This window comes from Planococcus citri, chromosome 3 (assembly GCF_950023065.1).
Source record: "Planococcus citri chromosome 3, ihPlaCitr1.1, whole genome shotgun sequence".
NCBI lineage: Eukaryota > Metazoa > Arthropoda > Insecta > Hemiptera > Pseudococcidae > Planococcus > Planococcus citri.
The window spans coordinates 69,370,364-69,390,007 of NC_088679.1; the positions used below are offsets into that span (position 1 = coordinate 69,370,364).

Consider the following 19,644-nt stretch of genomic DNA (forward strand, 5'->3'; position numbering starts at 1 on the left):
ACAAAAAAACTTGAATATTTGGATACGACTTTCCAACTTCTTTGTCAAGGTTGATCTGAAAAATATAGAATCGTTCGCGAACGATTTCCTTCAATTGAACGATTCGTTTGCGAACGAAATATTCAATGGACAATAATTCCAATTCCGAGAAAGGCAACTCCAATTTTTCGAAAAAATTTCTTCTCGCTATAGAAATAATCCATTCAATAAATAAGTAGTATTCGTTCGCGAACGATTCATCGAAAACATTTCAATTCATTCCAATTCCAGCTTCGAGAACACATTTCAAACAAGACTTTATTATGAGCATCCTACAAAAAATTGGACATCTCAACGATAAAATTCGAATTAAACATCTTCAGCTTTTATACCCTCCCTCTCATCTCTTTCTACAGTCCCCAGCTCATAAAAAAATAACGCCAATACAGCGCGCAACCAATTCGCGAAAAAGTCACTCCATTAAGTGCTTTTTTTAAAAAGAAAAAGTAAAATTACGAATTACTTCCATTACAAGAAACACGATCGACACGACGTTAAAATCAAATATCTACCTTAACACATCTCTCTTTTTTCTCTCTTTCTATACAGAAAAAAATCATCAAAATAGAGCGCTTCATTTCAACAATAGCGTATCATTTGCGCAGTTTTTTCGCTCCATATGGTATACTGACTACTTTCGCCCTACTTGTAATGCTCATTTGGCAGAAAGATTTGCACAGCACAGAAATGTTCAGCGGCACACGAGTATGAAAAACTCGCACTATACAATTCGCCTCCGGTAGAAGCAATTTAAAAATTGAAAACAGGGCGGAATATGAAAATGTAAAAAGACGTGTATCAGACAATACAATATATGTAATACCAGACACAGACAACTTACCGCTGCGCTGTTCGCAACCTACGCTACACAGCACGCACCAGACTTATTTACTTTATTTTAGACAGAATAATGTCAGTTGAAAATGTAAAATATTACAAACAAAAGTTCATATACGAGTATGTAGTCGAGAAAAGCAGTGAAAAAGCGAACAGCAGCGATTCGAAGAAAACTAGACCATAAATCGAATAGAAATAATGTCAAAATTTTCCGCTCATCGTAATCTTATTGAAACTTTCAATAGTCTAGCTTCGGCTGAAGCTTTGAAATAGATCAGATTAAATTTTGATTCGTTGATTCATCTCGCTGAAAAGCACGCACAAATATTTTCTACGTCGTCGTTTCACAAGAATTTCTAACAGATTAAAAGATACCTACACGATCGCATATTTCAGCCCGAATTGCGAAAAACTTGAAAAATATTCCGCGTTTCGAGAAGGGAAAAATACCTACAACACTCGTGGAAAAATTTCAAATCGAAACCTGTTAATTGAAAAGAAAAACACGCGAAACAATACCACGATTCTCGAGCCTTTAAAACCGCCCAATATTTCGCGGTAAAGACACTATGTATAAGAATTGAAACTTTCATAACCTTTTCTATAAATAAAATTAATAAACTTTTGTAATATAATATTCTACAGAATATTTTCATAAGAAACTTTTTCAATTGGCGCCGAAGCGGGAAAAAAATAAAACTTTCCGTGGGAAACGTGGAATGGAAACTTATCGACGAATTCAGCAATAATCATAGTTTGATCTTTCTTCCCACAATGCAATACAATAAAAAACGCCGGAAATGAACTTTCTTCTCGAATGTAATTCCGTCGAAGCTTTTTATCGTAAATAAATTTCCATCGTAACGTATCATTTTGTTTCATATTCTCACACGTTGTTGGTTGTTGTTTAAAATGGAACGAATTTAGTATTTCAGTCAAATAGTTGCCCCCCCTCTTTCCACCTCTGCTACGATTCTCTATCACCCGACCAAGTAACCATTCGATGAAAATAAAATCAGCAAGTACCACTCTCAGCTCCAGGCAACTGTAAGACTAAATAAAATGGTCACCTCTCAGCTCTACTGTGTTATTATTCGGACGCTTCGAATCGATAGAATTGTTTTGGCAAGTGAGAGATTCTGCTGGTCGTGACGACGGAAATTAAACGCGATCATTTTCTTTCCAAACGAAAAACTCTATTTTTCAATCACAGAGGTGAAGAAATATAAACAGATTTCCATTTCTCATTCCGAACGCCCCGGGGCTCAGCATTTATAAAACTGTAAATACCTGCTTTGGAAAAAAATCCTAAAAGACGGTTACAGCCACAGCTAAGTGGATGAAGATCTGAATTTTTTGGAGCCATTCATAACAATTTAATAGGTTACAAATTTTAAAGAAAGAAATTCAAAAATTGACCTACCCCACAGTCTATCTCAAGATATCAAACAAGCAGGATTTCTAGTAGAACATTTTTTCAAATATTTCAATTCTTTTCGAAGGAAGGGATAGGGAGGGGTATTTTTTTCGGATTTTCTGCACTTCTCAGTTATTTTACAACGAAAGAAAACTTGAAAAGAAAAAGAAACTTTGGAAAAAATATGATTTAACTTGAAAATCCAAACTTATGAAGAATTTGAAAAAACCAAGATCTTTGAACAATTTTGACAGAAAATCAAGACAAAATCAGAATACCCAGGACACATAGACAAATTATAGGATCAGAATGTCCAGCTGTCCAAAAGCAGAACTTTGAACATGAAAATATTTCAATTTGGTGGGGGGGGGGGAGTACAGGTTCTTGATTATTCGCAGGTCTTTGTCATCAATATTGTATTTTTTCAGGATCTCCAACATCCTTTTATGGTTGACACGATCAAATGTGTCATTCTGCAGGTAATGGGCCTATTTGGTCGATATTGAGTTATTGGGGGGGGGGGGGGGGGTGAAGTAGGACTCCGGAGCAATCATATGATCTGGATAGAAGCTCAAAAAGTGCAAAAAAAAAAACTCCAAAAAAATCCATAATTAAAAATTTGAAAAGCTCAACTTTTGAGAAAATCACCTTCAAAGTTTTTTTTCTGAAAAAAGCTGAAATTTCATGTAATCCCAAAACCTTCATACCTAAAATTGAAGATTATTGTTTCTGATGTCAAATATTACTACCCACCTGCAATAGTGATTTTTTTTACTCAATCTTTTCATGTTGATGAGTATTTTAATCCTGAAAAACAATGATTAATAAATTAAAATTTTGCATAAAAAATTCATTACTCTGTTCAAAAGCAAAAAAAATTATTAAATTACATTTTCTGTCAAAATTCAACTTGTAAAAATAAAAATTGTAAAAATTTTTTTTTTTTAATTTCTTCCCGAGGTGAAATTTGAACCCATACCTCCTGCTCCGCAATCCATTACCAGTATCACACAACTAGCGCTGCACCTAGGTAAAACGTGTTTTTGAATGGTATACATGTTGCCACTGGCGACTAGGTGCAGTATAATTTGGAGGGTACTTTTTCGGAAGTCTGCGGAAATGAATTATTTACCACCAAAAAAAAAACAAAATTGGCCAAATGGGCCCTTCTTGGAAAAACTTTAGTTCCATTTTCCTCCGCTTAGCGCGCACCTGCGGCCTTGATATTTCAACACGCAATAGTTGGATATGTTCTACATCAAAATCCATCAAAACCTCGATTATTGATTCTCTCAACTTTTTCACTAAAAACATGATTATCTCAATAAATAGAAACGACCAAATAGGCCCATTACTTATGGAATGACACAAATGTGTTCTCATAATCGACAAAGCAATATGTTTCCCCATTTGCATTCAGTACTCTTTGAATGATCACTTTCAGCAGGGCAATTGCATCTCTCATCCCTTTTTATGCTACAAAGCTATATTGTGTTTCGCTTAGATTTTCATCTATCTTCTTTTTAATGCTGGCATTCATGATGGTTAGTAAGTTAGGTAGTAGCTTCAGTGTGTGGTTCATTAGTGCGATGGTTCTATATTCAGAGCATTTTTGCAAGTTATTATTTTTTGGTATTGGTACAAAATTTACCACTTTGAAGTCCTTAGGCAGCATACCTTGGTCATATTATTTCATTTATCATCTTCAACACCTCATTTTTGTCAAATACTATTGACTGACAAAACTGGCAACTCCATCAAAAAATGGTGTTTTATCCTCCTAGCGGCCTGGAGTGAAACTAAATTTTACAACAAGCATCTGATTTGCTGATTCGAATGTCATGGACGCGCGAGATTCAAACCAGTTATAAACCAACCAATCAGAGCATTTTTGATAAGATTTAGTTTCAATCCAGGCTGTTCAGATCACGCTATTATTGTGACAAAAACGCTCAATTTATTTTAAATGGAGTTGCCAGTATTGTCAGTTGATAGTACAGTATGCTCTCGATAACTCGAAACTTATCAACTTGAAAACCTCTATTAGCTGAACCAACCTCCATTCCCCTTGAAATCTTCGTAACACTCAATGTTAACCTGACTCAGATAAGTCGAAATTGACTACACAAACCAGTGGTAACTCGAAGCCAAAATTTTGCCAAAATAGCGAGAAAGCCTCTATAAGTTGTACGTTTTCAGGCGTTTACCTCTATAACTCGAATACAGTAAAAGCTCGTTATAACGCTTTCGGATATAACGCTGATTTCGTTATAACGCTGATTCCTTCCAGTCCCTTGACATCACAAATTAAAACCAATGTAAAATTAATCGCGATATAACGCTCATGAGTGATTATAAATCGCGTTTTAACGCTCTAAAATTGAGGAAAAATCACATTTTTTTCATAATTTTAGCAACAAAAACCCAATTTTTTGCGAAAAAAAGCTTACTGATGTGTGAAAAATTATCACTTTCTGAAAATTTTGGCCGCAACAACAGTTTTTTTGTAATTTTTGTAGTTTTGATTTTTAAAAAAGCAAAAAAAAACTTTTATGGCAAAATTTGGCCAAAAAATCATTTATATTATTATAGCAGACCTCAAAATCAAAGTAAAATTTCTGATTTTTTTGTTTCCACCTGGAACAGTTGTTCAAATTCAAAATAAAGTTCTCGTTTCCACTTCCTTTATAACGTTTTTTTCGCTTTAAAACGAGAATTTGCGGTATAACGCTAATTAGTGTTAGAATGAGACTTTCGGTTATAACGCGCTTCAGCTTATAACGCTCTTTTTCTCCAGTTCCTTGAAGAGCGTTATAACGAGCTTTTACTGTATTTCAATTCATACTTCTATGCACTTACCTATCTCAGTTGTAACTCGAAGGTAAACTTTAGCCAAAAATAGTGAGAAAGCCTCTATTACCTCTATAACTCGAATATTTCAATTCATACTTCTATGCACTTACCTATCTCAGTTGTAACTCGAAGCTAAACTTTAGCCAAAAATAGTGAGAAAGCCTCTATAAGTTGTACGTTGTCTGGGGTTTACCGCTATACTTAACTCGAATATTTCAATTCATACTTCTATCTTTTATGCGCTTACACATCTCTCAATTCATTCATTTCATAAGACCTCTATAACTCGAACACTCTAAAAATCTTACCTGCATAACTCGAAACTGATTATCTCGAAAACCTCTAAGCCGAATGAATGACCATTCCCCTTGGATTTCAAGTTATCGAGGTTCCACTGTATATTTGTTTTTGTACTCTAATGTTAGATGTTTAATCAAGTCTACTGGTATGAGATCTTCCCCTACTACTTTGTGGTTTCAGGCTCTCTTCACTGCGTTCCTCAGCTCCCACATTTCAATTTGTGGTGCCTCCTCTGTGGATGAAACTTCCATTTGAGCTGGGTATGTGTCATCTTCATACAATTCTTGTATATAGTTGATCCAGACCTCTTCTGTTTCTTGATTGTCAACACAATACTTTTCATCTTTTCTTCGCATATACATAAATGCTATTCCACTTCTCGTTTTCTTATGGGCAGCCATCATCTGCTTCGCTTTGGTATGCATTTCTCTAGAGTTGTGCCTTTTCTCCAGATCTATTTCTTGGCACTTCTCCTCATACCACTCATTTTTGGCCATTCTGCACATTCCCATGATCTGATTATTTAGTGCTGTGAATTCACTACTTGGTCTGTTTGCTTTTCTTCGTTCTTCCATCAGATCCAGTATCTCTTGAGTCATCCATGGTTTGTGTTTTCTTTTTCCTTTGAGTGGAATAAACTTTTTTGCTGCTGTTTTAACCTTTCGTTTTCGTGCTTACCACTTTTCTTCAATACCTTGTTCTTCTTCCAACTTGTCTTCCTTTTGTTTTTCCAGTTAGCTACCTACCGTAATTTCCATTTCAAGACTTCAGAAAAGGAGTAGCCTTCTGTGAAACTTTGAAGGTTCTTATCTCAAAATTGAAATGAATAGTTGGGGGAAAATTCAAAACTTCAATAGGTAGGTATAAAAAAAAACTAAAAGTCAAGAAGAATAAGTAGGTATTGATTGTTATGAAAATTTGAAAATTTTTGACTCAAATATTGACATTTTTTCAGATCTGACTCTTTCTGAAGCCCCCCCTTTCCACCAATGGGCTTCCATATATTGAAACATGCTCAAAACCCCGAAGAAAATTCAAAATGGCAAGTGGAGTGTCTTTTTTGGGGGTTTCGGAAGTATCGAGTTTGAACATCCGTTTGACCACCTGAGCTGAAAAAATCAAATTTTTTCTTCAACGCATACCTTTTAAAACGATTAAAATTTTGAGCTCGAGCCCCGGGGGGGAGGTCAAACGTTGACTTAATTTGGGTCATTTGTCCATGGCATGGTTTTTTGCTAGGATCCATCAAAATTCGAAAGAAAGCCTAACAAACACCTTTCGCATCAATTTCTTTAATCACACATCTAATCGTGCAAAAATCATAATCTTCCTAACCGTACAATGCACATCGAGCGAGCAGCACACCTCACACATACGAATTCCAAGTCCTTGAACACCTAATCCACGCGACTGCCTAGCCAGCCTAAACAATGTCTACCTTCAATGCTCATAAAATAAACGTAATAGGTATAAATGCCATTTACTCGGAAAATTCTCACTTCTCTAATGCATAATTAGAATTACCGAATGATGCAATTTTTCGCTTCGAATTACCGTACACTCGTATATATACTTCAAAGGGTGATCACCGCATTATTGCGATGAACTTGAACCTTATATGTACATTAGAACACGCTGTCGATAACCTCAATAAACCTCATGTGAGAGAATTCGCCACTTCGCCAAGTCAGCCAGCCAGCTAGACGTCGAGTGTCCTTCATCGTTGAAGAACACTTCGTGTCAGCACGTGAAAATCTCGAAATTTTTTTTCCTCCGACCGCTGCTGCGATGAAGAACTGACAATGCAGCGACGACAACAATGAGCTCTTTTTAAAAGTGGCTCGATACGAATGGGCATTTTTTTTTCAGCTGACATCGTTCCCTCGGTATTATAGAAATAAAATAAAGTTTAACGTCACATTTTCGCGCTTTTATTTTCGCATCGTGTGCGTCTGTGTTTAAAAGGAAATAGGTAGGTACCTATCTGCGAGGTCGAAAAGTTAATAAAATAGACGTTTGTTGTTTTTCTCGATTAACCCAGCCTTCGGGTGACGTGCGAGGATTTTATCCCATTTTCCCAGCTATACAGATACACTCGTACGTAGGATAGTGATTTCTTGCAACCTTTTGTTTTTACGTATACGAATGGTGCAAGTGGGAGAAAAAAAATTGAAAAACATTGATTTTTATTAAAGTTATATGGACTAGTGTGGCTATTTTAATGGAATAAAACCGCGAATGAAATCGAAAGATTCGAACGAATCGGGACTTCGATTCATCTATGTATTCGAGTGATCCTCCAGTAACGCGAGATGGCTTTTTTATTCAATAGGAAAATAAAAATTTTAATTTTTAATTTATTTTTGGATAGGTACAACTTTTTATTATCATTTCAACGTCTTCCTTTTCCTCTCTCATCATTATAGCACTTTCTCGAGGTAAAATCAACAATCAGTTCTTTTTCACTCTTTCAACAGCTCTATTTTTACGTAAAAAATATCCACCCATCTGACCGAAAGAAAAAAAAACGAGAAAAATATTAAGCAAACACACGCAAATTTTACCCTTTGAAAAAGATAGATTATATATTTTCATTTTCGAGTGTTTTTTTTCTCTTCTTAATTTATTACAAAAATTAGAAATTCAACTCGTTCGTTCTCAATAAGGTATCTTCCATCAGTATGTAAATATCTACAGGTGATATGGTTAGATAGGCACAGTATATTCCCTGGCGAACGTCCGCGTCGGGTTTCCCTGTTAATTTCCAAGCTCGATATACAGGGTGTTCCAGAATAACCTTTCACATTTTGGTAACCACTGATCTGTGTTCAAGTGGAGCTAGGGGAATGGTAAAGGCGGTTCTAGGTAGCCAAAGCATGCCGAATTATGTTTCAATAGTTATTTTTTGCCCTGGAGAAGTAGATGGCTGTACAGTGTGCTTTTACTGTGAAGGCCTTTTTTAAAAATAAAGGTTCCTGTAACTCTTTACTCCTTATTCATCAGTAACGAAGCTCATTTTTATCTAAATGGTGAAGTGAATAATTGGAATGTGCGCTTCTAGTGTACAAAGAATCAGTTGATAATACTTGAGAAACATCTAAACCTCCGCCAAGTTGACTGTTTGGTTGGGCGTGGCTAAATTCGGTATAGTGGGACCATGTGTGTTTAATGAAACAGTAACAGTGAGGGGTAAGGCAAAATGTTAAACGAGTTTCTTGTTCCGAACTAAAAGACAGACGCGACGTAATAGAGTTACTTACTTCCTTCCAACATGTTGGAACTACCAGGGATGTACACATATGTTTAGCGCGTGAGCACTTCAGTCATCAAATAATTTTGTTATGGTCGACGTGTTGAACCAGAAATTTAATGGCCACCTTGATCCCCTGACTTTTCAGCCTGCGATTTTTTTTATGGAGTTATTCCAAGTCAAAAGTGTATCGAGATAAATCTAGGACTCTGAAACAGCTTCTAGGTTCATGAGTCGCAACTGATTGGAAGAGAAGTGTTCAATAATTTGAAAAAATGTTCGGTTGAATGTGTCAAAAATGAAGGAAAATATCTCGATGGAAAAATTTTTAAAACTTCATTTTTAATGAAAACTCAAATATACGGTCTAAAAACGGCATATTTCTACTTCATTTTGGTTGTAAAAGAATTTTTGTAAACATTTTTCTCTCAGAGTAATAAAAAAAACAAATGTGAAAGGTTATTCTGGAACACCCTGTACAATTTCGTGTATTTACCAACTCGTTCTCGAAAAAGAAATTTCAAACATGGCGAATTTTTTTTTACTCCAAATTACATAATTTCACCCCTTAAAAAAAAACAAACCGTCCGTCGGCTGGCTGTAATAAATTACTAAGTATCAGTCTACCATACCGAACTATAGATGATCGACTTTTAAATTCCTGGCATTCGTTCAAAAAAGAATGCAAACGATCTCGTATGCATAATTTAGGAAGTTTTCAATTACGTTGTTTCGACTTATTTCTGCAAATTTTTATTCGAAAATCCGGACTTATTCAAGGTCTTTGGAAATTATAAACATATTATTGGTCAAATTCATCTTGAGATTTTTTTCTCATATTTGTTTCAACTTTTGAATAGGTACTTGATAGAAAAAAACTTGATATTTTGTACCTACTTACAAAATTAACGTACAAATACCTAATCGTAAAAAAAAATAAAAACTTATGATCGAGAAAAATCCATTTATCGATGTAGAAAAAATTTTAATCGAGATGAGATTCTGTTTTCGCGACGTATCTTTCTGGAATATTCGTTTTATAGCAATTTTTTTCAGCCATACGAAATATTGACATAACGGAATAGGCTAAATATTTACATATGTAATGCAGAGATCGTTTCAAAATGACAAAACAAATTAAAAATATGTAGCTCGTATTTTCCAAATCTCAGTTCACCGTTCGCAATGCAAAATCATGGCTTCGTACGTTTTGGAAACTGGTAAATTTTTTTTTCATAAACAATTCCAAACCGAGCCATTTTAGCCGGAAATACCGAGCATTTAGTGCATAAAACATAAAACTACGTTTATAGCAGAAAGTCTCGTGTAATTTACTCGACATTATGAGAGAAGTGCTTAAATTCTCCTTCTCGACGTATACCGAACGTATCCATAAATGGAAAAAGCACCGTAGACTTTGGTATAGAGTTCATTTTATAGAGCATTTTACGCGTTTCGTAATATTCTACGCTGGACCATTTTCTTGGCGGTAGTTAGGAGTGAAAAAGTGTGTTAAAAGGGATGAAAATTCGCCGTCTATCGAAGCAGTGTTTATAAAATACAGAGGCGAAGTGGTGGAGCATTTTGTTGGGTGTTTTGATTTTTTACTTTTGTTTGAAAAAAAAAGACTGTTCTTTCAAAATGTGTAGGTAAACTCAAGCGAGTCAAAAAAAAACTTACCAACAATCACATCAAAGTGTACAAATTTTGAAAAAATTCTATAAAAATTGAAAAAAATTAGCTATTGTATTTGGACGTGATAAAGTTCTAAAAATTCAAAGAACTTCGGGGAAAAATTAGAAAGTAAATCAGATTAATAAGTTTACAAAAACTGTATGACATTTTGTTTACATTTTATTTTCAACTTCCCAAATCAATTTTGAATGATTTCAAAGCTGTTCTGCAGCCTTCGGAGGATTTCAGGATTTTCCAGTTTGGGGGAAATTGGCCATGAAAATGACCTAATAGCCCAGTCAAATAGCAGAAAAAAATAGGTGAACCCAAACATTATTGCAAACAAAGGTTTTTTTGGTGAATATTGTCTAGGGTGGTATGCTAAACAACATACTAAAAGTCCCCGTCCCTACCTCACGAGCTAACCCCCCCTCCCCAGTGGATCAAAGCCCCCCAAAATCAGTTTTTCGTCCAAAACTCCTGAAGTATTGAATTTTGAGTAAAATGAGCTTAGTGATCATTTCATCTCCTCTCCAATACCTATCAAATGAGCTATCGATCAACTCCCTAGGCTCAAGGGGGGTGGCGCTACGACCCCTAAACGTGACGTGATTTTAATAATTTTACATTTTATGACTTGGGACTTGTAACCAGTTCTAATTGATAAAATGAAGTCAAACTTCAGGGAATGGGATTCTTTTTGGAGCTAGAGTTGACCTCTGGGGTCTGGAGGGTCAAAGTTGAAAATTACAGAAAGGTCATTTTTTTGGAGGGGCATAACATGACCCCAAATGGATGAAAAGGGTCCAAAATCATATGTACCATCGGACGGCACCCCCATTGTGATCAACATATCTAAATTTCAGCTTCCTAGGCCATCCCCACTCCTTTTAAGATGAAAATAAACGAAAATATGGGCAAAATAAGGGGATTTTCACCTTGATTCCGCTTTAAATGGGATGGGGATGACCCAGGAAGCCGAAATTTGGATATGTTGATCACAGTGGGGGTACTGTTCGATGGTATAATTTTGGACCCTTTTCATCCATTTGGGGTCATGTTATGCCCCTCCAAAAAAATGACCTTTCTGTAATTTTCAACTTTGACCCTCCAGACTCCAGAGGTCAACTCTAGCTTTCAAAAGAATTCCATTCCCCAAGTTTCACTTAATTTTATCAATTAGAACCGGTTACAAGTCCCAAGTCATAAAATGTAAAATTATTAAAATCACGTCACTTTTAGTCGTCGTAGCGCCACCCCCCTTGAGGCTAGGGAGTTGGTCGATAGCTCATTTGATAGGTATTGGAGAGGAGATGAAATGATCACTGAGCTCATTTTACTCAAAATTCAATATTTCGGGAGTTTTGGACGAAAAACTGATTTTGGGGGGCTTTGGTCAACTGTGGGGGGGTTAGCTCGTGGGGTAGGGGCGGGGACTTTTAGTATGTTGTTCAGCATACCACCCTAGACAATATTCACCAAAAAAACCTTTGTTTGCAATAATGTTTGGGTCAAATTGCATTTTGACTGGGCTATAAGTGAAATTCAGGGTCGTGACCTCCTCCTCTCCCCCCATCCCAATCCCAATCAATATTTGAAAAATTTGAAAAACAGAAGTCACATAAGTATATGTCTTTTGCAGGAGGACCAACTTTTCACCCCCTCCCTCCTTCTCGATTTCTTTCCAACTTTGAAGAATTTGGTCGCACACATGCAAAGAAGCAAAGACGAATGGACAAACTTCTTAAAATGGAAAAGAGGTTCATTCCTCGTTTCGTCCGGATAACGTGAGGGAAAATCTCGCTCGAAACCCCTTTCTTTTTTAGCGTTCGTTTTCGCTGAAATATTTCTCATAAAGTACTCGATTCGTAAATTTCGAAAAAATATTAATATTTAACAATTTTCCGCAGAATCTTTTATAAATTCTGGTCGTTAAAATCAAGCAGCCGCGCTGTCAAGTCGAACGATATATTTTCTAATTATCACAATCAACAACCGACAAAAGGCACTGGAAAGCTAAATTTATAACCTGTCAGAAAGCTGGTGTGGGAAAAACGTTGTATTTTTATTTTATGACTTTCATTAAAAGCCATCGCCTTCGCCTTCGCCATCTCCTAACGTACCACATGTACACGTATGTGTAAAGGGATGATTTCTCCTTGACCGTTTTATAACTTCATATATACCATATATAGTCCATATAATGGTCCATATAGATAACCTATATGCAACGTCGTATCGTCTACTAAGTCTTTGGGTGTTGGTAATATTTATCAAAAAAGAAACTATTTGCAACCCTTTCCCTTCTCGCCTTCGTCAACGTTTCTCACTCCTCCCCGCACCTTCTAAAAAGAGCAAAGACTATACACTTGGCGGAATTTGCGAACCGTGAAAATTCTACTCCATTTGCGTTCGTTTGTTTATAATTAAATATTTTAACGCATAAATTACAAGGAATTTTAATTCCTTCGCCGCTTCGAATTGCACAATTATATTATAAAAGCCTCGTTAACGATGTCGTGTTCGTGTATAGTTCCTGTAAGGATACGAGTAGGTATAGGAGTACTTAACCTACGTTATATGTTATTGAAAGAAAAATTCGCCAAATTGAAGACTAGGTTGACTAGGTTGTTGATATAGGATGTCTTAGCATGCTGTAATGATGGAAAATTTCGTCGAGTCGATTTCACGGGTGTAGTTATCGCTGTAGTTGGCGCTTGCGGTCAGTTTTGTTGACTATCGCATGAGGGGTTTCCCAGTCGCTAGATGAATTCACGTATATAGCGAGAGGTGCGTAAATGTAGGTGAAACACGCGTTATTATTTCAGATCTGGTTCAAGTGTAGGCATCTCTATGCATCTGAATATTTACGTCGATTGTGATGCTGATGCGGTGATACTCGCATCAGGCGTCATTTACATACGTATTTGTATTATTTCAATTCTTCTCTTTTTATGCCTCATCGTGCTATACTATGTAAAGAATTTAATCGAGGAAGTCGAAAGGCTCGGCGAGAATGCGATTAAAGTGATTTTTTATTGCTTTTTTTATCGCGCTAAAATGAGCTCGTGTGCGAAAAAAAATTAATAAAATTTTTGCGTTGATCGTACCTACCAGGTGTCCAGTAAATTCTAAAGTGTTGAAAATACTGAAAATTTTTTTTATTTGAAAATTATAGGTGCTAAAAATATGGCACCTATGAAAATAATGGTGAATTTTGGCGCATAGGTCTGCGGTTTTTGGGGGGAATGGAGAGGGGTTAGGATTACTTATTTTATTGCGAAAATAATTGTTCAAAAATAAAAGCTAAGAAACACTTGCAGATCTGGTTCTGATTATTATTACTATCGCGGTAACTTTTAAGGAGAAAGCTAAATTGAAAGACATGCGAAAAAAAAATCACCAGCTAAAAACTCAGATGCTTAATCGCATTTTTCAAATTTTGGTAAATTTTCAAAAATCGAATTGGGGTCAAAAATGAAAAAAAAATTTGTTACACTAAATTCGAATCGATCAAAAACTGGTTCAAATCGTTTTGACCAATTCTGAAGCCTCCAGCAGATTGTTGAAATCGAATAAAATTTCACCAAATAAAATTATAAAGTCAAAATTTACTCTGTATCTTAATTTTCACACGCTGAGTCGGCCGAAGATGGTTTTCAAGCCATTTTGGAGCCTCCAGCAACTTTATGGAAATTCCAGTTTTCTAAAGAAAAAGAAAATACCCACCTACCATAAAATCTATCCAAATCAACGTCAGCACATATGCTCGAGAGTGGTGCGGGTTGATGATCCACTAGACCGATTACAAACTATTTTTCCAAAATTGGTGTTTCAAATTTGGAACCATATTTTTGCAGTTCACGCCCCATTTTTGACAAGCTGGATAAAAATATTATGGTTCCTAACTGGAACACATCGATCTTGGAGCAATGATGCGTAATCGGTCAAGTTGCCCACCAATAAGCATCAATCTCGAGCATACATACGTGCTGGAGTTAATTTAGACAGATTTCGTGACTTTTTTTTTTTAGAAAACTATTCCTAAAAAATCGCCAAATTTCAGTTCTCTAATAATTTCATTTAGTGAAATTTCATAGAAAATTTTGGTTTCAAATTTGTTTGTGAAGCGTGTGCTCAAGATTTATCATTTGAGGAGTCGATGTGAAAATCTCAAAATTCTCTCTCCAAAAAAATGTACGTCCCTGGCTTCTACCAATTCTATTCTTGGAAAAATCACGATAAAAAAGCACACACACAATGTACAAAAAGAAAAACCCCCGCTTCCTTCGTCGAAATACCCACATTACAAAAGGTCAATGGAATACATCGGATGGTAAAAAAAGAGAGAAAAAAAATCGCCGACATTTTAAAGAGGGAACCGATAAAAATGATTATTATTTATTTAGCGCTTAACACGATATCTCGCTTAACAATTGCCATTGAGCGAAGCGAGTAACCCGTTGAAATGCGTGACATTTGGCTATAGGCTGCATCAAGTCGAATATTTATCGAGCTTTTGCAATCGCTTTTAACCAACACGTTAGCACGCGGTAAAGGGTTACACAAGTTCATAAATTCATCGCCTTCATCGCCGGGTCATCGCCGTAATAAAAGACAACGAGCAACTTTATCTATACGTAGCCTGCAACCATATAAAAGGCGAACATTTAAAACCTACACGAATAAATTGTACTATACTACAAGCGTTCGTGCCCCGATCTAAATCAAGCTAATTTAAAAGAAGTGAAAAAAAAAACTTTTGAAAAAAATTTTCCACAGTGAATTTCCTGCTCGACTTCGCGAACTCATCTTTGTGTATACTCGTGTGTACAAGGTTTTTCCCATTTCACGCGCACCTTGACCAACCACGAGTTCGATATAGGCGAATATCACGCACAAGTTGATATGTAGATGATAGTTTACAGAAGACTATGCTCAAATACTAGACTGCATCAATGTGTAAAAGGTAAATTTTCCGCCTGATTTATACAATGGCCAATAACCTTAAAATATTCTACCATCGTGTATGGAAATTCTTTATAATTGGAACCGATTCAAATAACTAACAATGATCTTTCAACGTGTTGCGTCACTCTGGCGTATAGTCTATACTGTAGCATATACATCGCTTAGGTTAGGTACCTATATATTATTTGTTTGCATTGTACCTTACCTAGGTACCTGCTTCATATATCTACATTTTTAATCGTGCGAAAGAATGGTTATCAATGAAAAATGGCTAATCATCGTGATATGTAATTACTTCCGAAGTTGGCAAACATCTTCTTCGACCAAAGATGCATTCTTCGAACCATTTCAGAACTTTATGTTAAATGTAGGCACAGGTAGGCATTGCGTGCGATAATCACCATATGTGATGTGTAAGTAGTACGAGTAGGTATTGTAATGTTCCGATTCTGACCTATATTACCTATCGTCGATGAGGAGATTGGTTTTCAAAAAAATTGCCTTCCAAAATGAGTGATAATCGATATTTGTATTGGTAACAGCTACCTACCTACCTACCTACGTCAAAATATAAATTAGCGTATAAGTCATCATCGTTTATGTGAACGATTTTACATCGCCGGTGCACTTTGTATTGATTCATTTTTGGTCATGTAATTTCTCGATGTGGAATTCCTCCCCCTTCATCCCTTCCATCGAACTTTTTTTCAACCATTATAAGTTAACGTGTCACAAAATATCAAAATGTGAGGGTTCTTTTCATTAAGACATAGGTAAATAAACTTATTTTGAGATTCAAAGTCGGAGATGACGTCAAATTCCAAATTTCTTATCTAGAGTGTTATCGTTCCCATTGTTCAATTTCAAAAATTTCAAATCACGTTGTGCTTTTTTCAAAATCGCGTTGTTTTTTTTTCAAAATTGCGTTGTGCTTTTTTTTGAAATAAAGTTGTCCTTATTTTTTAAAAATTGCATTGTTTTTTTTTCAAAATTGCATTGTGCTTTTTTTCAAAATCAGGTTGTGATTTTTTCAAAATTGCGTGTTTTTTTCTTCAAAATAGTGTTGTGATTTTTTTCAAAATTGAAGATGTCATAGCAAAAAGGACATATGTGTGAAAGTTGTATTTTGAGAAACAACTGTTTGAAAGTTTGAGTGCTTGTGAAGTTTAGAAATGTTCATATTTGAACATGCTGGCAATTTTATCTTATTTTCCCAATATCTAACTATACTTATGAAATGCTATGCATCATCAGTCTGGAGGAAACTGTGTATTAGCGGTAAGCGCTCAAACATTTCAAATTATATGTCCTTTTTGAAAAGAAAAATTGGCCAATTTTGTTTTGATTTAAAAATGTTTTTGAGCAAATTTTTGGATTTAAACCAGGTAAGATAATGGTTGATAACACAAAATCGACCATGAGTAACCCATTATCTCTGAAAAAAGATCGCTATGTTGAGTAAAAAAAAAAAAATACAACAAAAAAGACGAGTTTTTTTGGCCAATTTTTTTTTATTGATTTAAAAATGTTTTTGAGCAAATTTTTGGATTTAAACCAGGTAAATAATGGCTGACAACACAAAATCGACCATGAGTAACGCATTATCTCTGAAAAAGTAAATTTTTAATCAACTTCGCAATTTTAAATGGCGATATCTCACTGGTTTTTTGACTTTGTGAAGTGGGGGTGGTCTCATATGATTAAGGTACTGTAACCCGGGTATGTCAGACTCCCATTTTGTTCCTCACGAAAAAAAAATGTTGTTTTTCGATTCAAGGTTTTTATGACGGAATTTCTGGCATAGAATGAAAGTAATAATTGAATTAGAGCACATGCTGTGAATTTCACACAATTTCAAACTATTTTTAACCCAAAAATAAAGTGCTGAAAAATGACTGAAATTCAAAACAATTAAATGTATTTCAATTGATACATGTAGCATACCATTGGAAAGCTCGTTCAATTCTCTTTCAAAAATGTTACATATTATGAAAAAGTTGTAAAAGTGCACGGTTTTAAAGATATATGCGGTTAAAGTTTGCCGAATTCCCATACTGCAATACTAAGTTTGTCAAACCAGGAACAAAATGGCCATCATACATACCTGGGTTATAGTTCCCTAATATGATAGAGGAAGGTCTGAAGAATAACAATATGGATTTGTCTCAAAAAGGACATATGTGTCATATATACCCCTTTTTGTTATGACGTCTTCAATTGCATTGTGCTTTTTTTTCAAAATTGAATTGTGCTTTTTTTTGAAATAGCATTGTGCTTATTTCTTAAAAATTGCATTGTACTTTTTTTCAAAGTTGTGCTTTTTTTCAAAATCTCGTGCTTTTTTTTCAAATTCGCGTTGCGCTTTTTTTTGAAATTATGTTGTGCTTATTTTTTCGAAATCACGTTGTGCTGTTGTGCCTAATTTTTTAAAATTGCGCTATGCTTTTTTTCGAAGTTGTGATTTTTTTGAAACCTTGTTGTGCTTTCAAAATCAATAAAATCGTGTTCTGCTTTCGTAATCCAAATCGCGTTGTGTTTTTTTTTTGAAACTGCATTGGGTCATTCCATGCCAAATCGGCGGATTTTTGCACGAGGGGTATTAGATTTTTTTCAAAATCAGATCATTTGTAGAGGTCATCAAACGATGACGAATGACGCAAACCGGACATTTTTTCGATTTTTTTGACGGAGCTGTGGCGCTTCAAAGTTCTCCAAAATGGCCGAAAATGGAAAATTTCAGTTGCAAGTTGCTCCGGTTGTACGTGGTATAGAATTTTGAACTTTTTTTCAAATTGTAGTACTTTGAGAGGGTAATCGACGAGTGATGTCAAAATCAGTGTTGCCACTTTTAAAAACCTGAAAAAATCGATTTTAAAACTTATAATTTAAATATAACCATGATGTCCGTCAGTAAAAATTCTGATAAAATTCTCAGTTTTAGTCCTTTTTATGTAGAATAACATATCAAAAAATTGGAGGGGCCTTTTTTTTCATTTTCGAGAAAAAAAAATTACAAGTTTTACAATTGCTGCAAAAGTACCATCGGAAACCTAAAAAATGAAAATTTTTGCATTTTTGAAATATTTTACCAATGTGTAGACGATAATGTGAAAAAAATCCCCCTCCCCCCAATTTGTCGACAAATTGACGAAAAATGCATATATTTCACTCTTGAAATAAAAATTTATAGCACGAAAAATGTCAATTCGTTGACAGAGGGGGGAGGGGGATTTTTTTCACATTATCGTCTACACATTGGTAAAATATTTCAAAAATGCAAAAATTTTCATTTTTTAGGTTTCCGATGGTACTTTTGCAGCAATTGTAAAACTTGTAATTTTTTTTTCTCGAAAATGAAAAAAAAGGCCCCTCCAATTTTTTGATATGTTATTCTACATAAAAAGGACTAAAACTGAGAATTTTATCAGAATTTTTACTGACGGACATCATGGTTATATTTAAATTATAAGTTTTAAAATCGATTTTTTCAGGTTTTTAAAAGTGGCAACACTGATTTTGACATCACTCGTCGATTACCCTCTCAAAGTACTACAATTTGAAAAAAAGTTCAAAATTCTATACCACGTACAACCGGAGCAACTTGCAACTGAAATTTTCCATTTTCGGCCATTTTGGAGAACTTTGAAGCGCCACAGCTCCGTCAAAAAAAATCGAAAAAATGTCCGGTTTGCGTCATTCGTCATCGTTTGATGACCTCTACAAATGATCTGATTTTGAAAAAAATCGAAGACCCCTCGTGCAAAAATCCGCCGATTTGGCATGGAATGACCCATTGTGCTTTTTTTTCAAAATTGCGCTGTGCTTTTTTTCCAAAATTGCGTTGTTTTTCGAAATTGCGTTGTGCTTTTGTAACAAAATAGCCTATGCACACCGTTACAGCTGCACTAAGCGCAGCTGTCTAGTTTTTTTTTTTTTTTTTTTTTTTTTGGAAATCTGGAGTTTCCAAATTATGACTGGAGGGTTCAGAATATAGCTTGAAACTACTTTCAATCGACTCACCATGTTGAAATTATGTTATTATAAAGTTCACTGATTTTAGCTTTCTATCTTCATTGGTTTGTCAAAAAACAAGAATTTTAGATAATTTTTCGCAAAAAGCAGCAAGACTTTGACCATTTCTGCCTCAAAAGAAAAACTTTTGGACAATTTTGAGGAAAAAAGTGAAAATCTTTAGCAATTTTTCTAAAAAGTGGGAATTTTTGTCAAAAAGGCAAAATTGTGTCATCTTAACAAAAAGCAGTAATTTTGGGAGTTATTGACGAAAAAATTATAATTTTTGCCA

At 35.1% G+C, this 19,644-nt stretch overlaps 2 protein-coding genes across 3 annotated transcripts in view; one reads left to right on the plus strand and one right to left on the minus strand.

The window, feature by feature from the left end:
• LOC135838591 (NADH-cytochrome b5 reductase-like) overlaps positions 1–19,644 on the minus strand; it is a 280,351-nt gene that overhangs the window by 164,089 nt on the left and 96,618 nt on the right. The window lies entirely within an intron of this gene.
• The window catches only part of LOC135838583 (fatty acyl-CoA reductase wat-like), a 107,575-nt gene that overhangs the window by 39,818 nt on the left and 48,113 nt on the right, over positions 1–19,644 (plus strand). The window lies entirely within an intron of this gene.